General features: G+C 33.3%; 1 non-coding gene across 1 annotated transcript; it reads right to left on the bottom strand.

Moving 5' to 3' along the window:
• Positions 1-364: 364 nt before the first annotated feature.
• On the bottom strand, positions 365-470 carry LOC122152116. Its single transcript, XR_006164398.1, has one exon. It is a non-coding gene; the product is annotated as a U6 spliceosomal RNA (small nuclear RNA).
• Between the last annotated feature and the right edge of the window lie 5898 nt (positions 471-6368).

The raw sequence follows: 6368 nt of genomic DNA, 5'->3' as shown, positions 1-6368 counted from the left end.
ATGATGCAACAAAACCTTCACAGGCCCTAACTCTGAAATTTACAGAACAATTTTGATGTCCAGAAAGTAAATTTTCCAACAATACAAGTTTTACTTGCTTGCCCATTCCTTATCACTGAAGAAAGGAAAGCAAATTGGTTCTAATATATAAAAAATTTACATTTTAGGGGTTTGTAATTTTCCGTGTTTGAATTAATAATCAGTTGCCACAAGAATTACTGAAGTTTCAGTCAAATGGAAATCTTAACACCATTAAGTATCATTTTACAGACTCAAAAATAAATAAATAAATAACATTACCAGGCCCTAAATTTTATTTATTTATCTTTTGGGGGAGAAAAATAGTTTTATTTTTAATTTCATGAAAAATATTGTATGCTTCATGAATTTGTGTGTCATCCTTGCACAGGGGCCATGTTATCTTCTCTGTAGTGTTCCAGTTTCAGTACATGTGCTACTGAAATGAGCATCAGACCCTAAAATTTTATGGTCCTTTGTAACGTCCCTATGTCTAATATCTAATGTCTATTATAGTTCAAAATTCTCTATTAAAGCCAATGTTTATATAGATACAGACATATATCTCTAACACTTCATTCCCATGTTTTGAAATCTAGTAGATTGATTTATCTCATTTTTCCCCTTTCTGAAATTATTTTAGCTATTCTAGTTCCTTTGCCTTTCAATATACATTTATTGTAAAATGTCTTTACCTATAAAAACTCTAATTTATCTATCATATTTTGAGATGTATTTGTTTGTATAGTTTTTTTTAGTGGGTACTTTCAGTATTACACTATATATGTGCAACTTCTAGTCTATTTTCTCACCAGTTTGATAGTATTGTTACCATTTGTCACTATTTAGTTACCAGTTTGAATAATGTACAGAAACTTTACATCCCTTTGCATGACTTTAACCTCCCTAATTTGTAATAAAATTGTCCTATATATGTCCTCTGGATACATTTTGAACTATATTACATTAGTGCTTAGCTTTTTTATTTTTTATTTTTTTGCTTCAACCCTAAAACATAATTTAGAAAACCCAGTATGTGTTTTGCTTACTGAGTTGTTTCTTTTCTCCCAATGTTTCACAGTTTCTTCTTTTATCCTTTCCTTTCTGCTAAAATTTCTTTAGCCATTCTTGTAGGGAAGGTCTACTGGCATCAAATTCTCTTTTATTTCTTTCATCTGTGAATGTTTTGATTTTTTCTTCATTCCTGATGGATATTTTCATCTGACATAGGATTCTGAATTTACAGTCCTTTTCTTTCAATATTTAAAAATATTGTGCCACTTCTTTTCTCATCATAATTTCTGAGAAATCCATTATCCTTCTAACTGTTTTATTCTGTATATTAAATGTTGTTTTTGTCAGGCTGCTTTTAAGGTTTTTTTTTTTTTTTTTTCTTACTTAGACTTTCTGAAGATTTTTTATAATGTGTCTTGACTTAACTTTCTTTTTGCTTCTTCTTTTCAAGTTTTTCTGCTTCTTTAAACTGAAGGTTTATGTTTCTTGACAGATTTAGAAAGTTTTCAGCATTCTTTCTTCAAGTACTTTGTAAGCTTCACCCTCTTTTCTGCTCCTTCTGGGACTCCTTTAACATGAATGTTAAATCTTTTCTTAGAGTCTATGGGACAGTGAAACTCACCTTTTTGTTTGTCTTCAGTTTATTTTTCTCTGTATTTCAGATTGAATTGTTTATAGTGTTTTGTCTTCCTCTTCCAATTTACTGATTATTTCTTCTGTTCCCCTATTCAGTTGTTGAGCCCATACAATGAACTTTACATTTTTGTTGTTTAGTTTTTTGATTCTAAAATTTTCATTTAGTTCTGGTTCATGTCTTCTCTTTATTATACTTGGGCATGGTGGATGTCCAGGATTCCCACTTTGTCTCCATCATGTTACTAGCCAGAGGGATTTAAATTCTTGGCTCCCTATAAGTTTTCTCTGTCACAATAATGTCTAAGGTATTGGGGCAACTCATTACAACCTTCCAAGAGTAGAATTTGGGGCTCGTAACATGTCCTCTCCTAGTGTGGATGGGATGATCTATGATTTTTTTTTTTTTTTTTTTTCCTGTGATGTTTCACTGGAATAGAGCAGTTAAAATAATAGATTGTGCCTATACTGATTTTTGGCTTAAGAGAGTAGGCTGTTGTTAGGACCTTTTTTTTTTTTGTCTGTGCATGTTAGCATTTCTAGGTTGCCAGCTTCTTCATTTTTATGTCTAGGATATATGAAGCAAACATAAAACCCAGATACCCCACTACTGTGTCATTCCATGGTCTCTTGGTCCCTGACTGGGCTATCTTCTATCCACATTCAGAGACTCCTTTTGTTTTATATACATATATATATAATTTATGTTGTATTTATCAAGAGAAATAGATGTAAGTGGATCTATTCCATCTCCTCAGAAGCAAAATCAATGTGCTAACAATTTTTAGAAACTGAGAAAAGAAGACAATGTCTTATGTTAACTGTTTTGTAAAGCACTTTTAAATATATAAGTTTATCATGTTGTTGTTGTTGTTGTTAGGTGCCATTGAGTCAGGCCTCATAGTGACCACACATACAACAGAACAAAACACTGCTCAGACCTGGGCCAGCCTCGCAATACTTACTATAACTGTGTCCATTGTTGCAGCCACTGTGTGAAGCCGTATCATTGAGAGCTTTCCCCTTTTTCATTGATCCTCTACTTTACTAACTATAATATCTTTTTCCAGGGAATGGTGTCTTCTGACAACATGAACAAAGTAAAATAAACAAAGTCTGGCCATTCACACTTCCAAAGAGCATTCTGGCTGTACTTCCAGGACAGATTTATTAGGTTTTTTTGGCAGTCCATGGTACATTTAATATTCTTTGCCAACACCACAACTCAAAGGCATCAACTCTTCTTTGGTCTTCCTTATTCAATGTCCAGCTCTCACATGCATATGTTGTTGTTGTTGTTATGTGCTGTGGAGTCAGACCTGACTCATAGCAGCCCCTCCTTGGGTTTCCAAGACAGTGTCACTATGGAGGTAGATTGCCCAACCTTCCTTCTGAGGAGTGGCTGGTGGGTTTGAACCTCCAGCCTTCTTATACATATGTGGTGATTGAAAATACCATGGCTTGGGTTAGGTGCACCTTAGTCTTTAAGGAGACTTTTTTGCTCTTCAGTACTTGAAAGAGGTCTTTTGCAGCAGATTAGTCCAATGCAGTATCCAATCTGATGTCTTGACTGATGCTTCCATTGTTGTTGATTGTGCAACCAAATAATATGAAATCTCTGACAACTTCAATCTTTTCTCCATTTATCATGATGCAGTTCATTGGTTCAGTTGTGAAGATTTTTGTTTTCTTTATATTGATGTGTAATCCATACTGCAGACCATAGTCTTCAATTTGCATCAGTAAGTGCTTCAAGTCATCCTCACTTTTAGCAAGCAAAGTCGTGTCAATTAGGTATTATAGGTTGTTAATGAGTCTTCCTCTAATCCTGATGCCACATTCTTATTCATATAGTCCAGTTTTTTGGATTATTTACTCAGGATTCAGATTCATAAGTATGGTGAAAGGATATAACCTTGTCATACTCCCTCCCTAATTTTAAACCATGCAGTATCCCTTTGTTCTGTTTGAATGACAGCCTCCTGGTCTATGTACAGGTTCCTTATGAGTACAATTAAGTGTTCTGGAATTCTCATTCTTCTTAATATTAACCATAATGTGTTATGATCCACACAATTGAATCCTTTTGCATAGTCAATCAAATACAAGTAAACATCTTTCTGGTATTTTTTGCTTTCAGCCAAGATCCCATCTGACATCAGCATACCAGTGGTGGTAAGTTTATTATATAAGTCTCTAAAGCAACAGAGTGTCCATGTATTGTCAATGGACTTAAATTGGATGCAAATTATTTGAAAAGACATGAAGAGGCATGATTGTTTTGTCAATCAGAGTAGATCAGGTTACAGTTACCTGAGCTGAGGGTTTCATCTCTCATGATTAGGATAAAAAGCAAGAAGACTACTCACAGAAAGCATAGCACATATGGGGTAAAGCAGCCAGGAAGTCTGACTATGCAGGTCAGGACATGGGCAGCCAGGAAAGCTCATGGATGGTTTGGAGCCCACCTCTCCTTGTGCCAGAATTCAGTCCAAGCTATTACTAGGTCTTCAGCAAAACAGGTATTCTTGGATATGTTTACCCCTTTGCTGGAGGACAGGAGTTCTGGTGTCATAGTGCCTAAGGAATTTGATTACTAACTAGAAGGCCGGCAGTTCAAATCCATCAACCACTTCTCAAAAAGACTGGGCAATCTACTGTAGTAGAGATACTGCCTTGGAACCCAACCAGGGGTCACTATAAGTCGGAATTAACTCAGTTGCAGTGAATTTGGTCTTTTGATTTTGGTGGAAGACATGCATTCCATTAGGAATATTGATATTCCTGAAAAGTGATATTGGACGTTTTGACACATAATTCCTTTGGCCTTTCCATATATTTCTTAGGCCATAGTGACACATAATCTCAACTGAGGACCATTTTCTAATTTAATTTAATATACAGTTATTTACTAGATCACATAAGATGTAGGAACACTGATTCTCTACCTAAGATAAAGACAGACTGTGGAAATAAAGATAAAGATCATTAAATCTAAATTTAAAGATCATTAAATCTAAATGTAATGATCTCTGACTATAATATATAGGTACGGTGGCATAGTGAATACATAGTTAAAGCACATATGATGAAATAATATTGTCAAGTACAAGTGACTGAGGTAGAACAAGAAAGGTGTGAAAATAATCCTGAAACTGCTTTAGATGACATTGTTTCAATTCCTGACTCTATTTTTAAATAGCTAAATGATCTGGAATAATTAGCTTTTTGAATATCAGATTCTGCATTTTGAGTTGTGCTCAAAATTATCTTCCAATTCTAAACTTTATGATTCTCCCTTGGTTCTGTGGAAGTCATCTAGATTAACCATTTGATAAATTTCTTCCTACAATCATATAGATAAAGAGACAATGCCATATTGTGGATATATTAATTGTTAGAATACTTTTAGCAGCAAATAGCTTACAGTGCTTTTCAGGATTCAGAATGATACTATAAAACATTATAAATTTAGATTAAAGAGATAGACATGGGTTTGAAATTTGAGTTTATGACATATTATTATTAAACTTGGACCATTTTCTTAATATTTCTGTGCCTTTGTTTCTTCTTCTGTGATATGGGAATAATAGTTATGTCTCATAAGTGGTATATTGATTGAAAAGATACTTCTATATATAACTTAAAAAAAAAAAAAAAAAACTCGCTGATGTTGCCTTGGATCTGACTCATAGCGACCCCTCCTTGGGTTTCCAAGGCAGTCTTCCTTCTGAGGAGTGGCTGATGGGTTTGAACTGCCAGCCTTCTTCTTATCAGTCAAGTGTCTTAGGCATTACGCCATCAGTTATCTGAAAACAGTCAATAATAAATACCAATTCTTTCAACATCCTCTTTGAAACATCCAAACTAAATATTAAACCATCTTTAAAATTATGTAACTACATTCACTACACATACATTAATAAATTTATATAAGCATGAATTATATAAATTAGAATAAATTATAAATAGCCTCATTGTCTCTTGCATGAATTACTGTCACCTGATGAAAGAAAATTCATTTTTCATCTTTTTGTCCACAACAGAACATAGCCCAGATTTTGGTGCATAGATAAGAACAGCAAATATTTGCTGAAGCAATGAGCGAAAGAATGAATAAATTAAAGTGAGCATTATAAAAATATTTATCTATATAAAGAAAAAAAGGCCAAAATCATGATTAGTTATTCCAAAGGCTCAAAATTACTATTCAAGCTAATTTTCTAAAGTCTATGCAACTGATATTTCTATTTGGTAAGATAAGGATGATATTGCAGTAAGGTTAATGGTGTTTATTTAGAATCTCTTTTATTTAAATTTACTTATATTTCAGCAATTGTTCAGCTTGGTTATTTTTCCAATTAAAGTGTTACTGAAGCTAGATTGTTTTAACATAGTATGGTCCTAGAGAAAAATGATGGTCAATATCCAGGACAACTAGTGTATTCACACAGAAAATAAATGATATTCCATCAGCATATTATACTGATAGATTGTTTTAATATTTCTTAGAAACTCAATTTTTAAGCATCACACAGAATTTTCAGAAGACTAGAAGCCACCTGTCCCATGTGCCTTATTGTAGATATTCATAAACAAAGATTAAAAGAACAGAGAGCTAAAAATTATATATACATTTATATATATATATATAATTAGCATATATTTCCCACATGGATTTTACTTGCAAACTAAATATAAGG

This window comes from Orycteropus afer, unplaced genomic scaffold (assembly GCF_000298275.1).
Source record: "Orycteropus afer afer isolate SDZICR_OR568_19922 unplaced genomic scaffold, OryAfe1.0 scaffold04704, whole genome shotgun sequence".
Classification (NCBI taxonomy): Eukaryota; Metazoa; Chordata; class Mammalia; order Tubulidentata; family Orycteropodidae; genus Orycteropus; species Orycteropus afer.
This window is presented reverse-complemented; position numbering and strand designations above follow the sequence as displayed.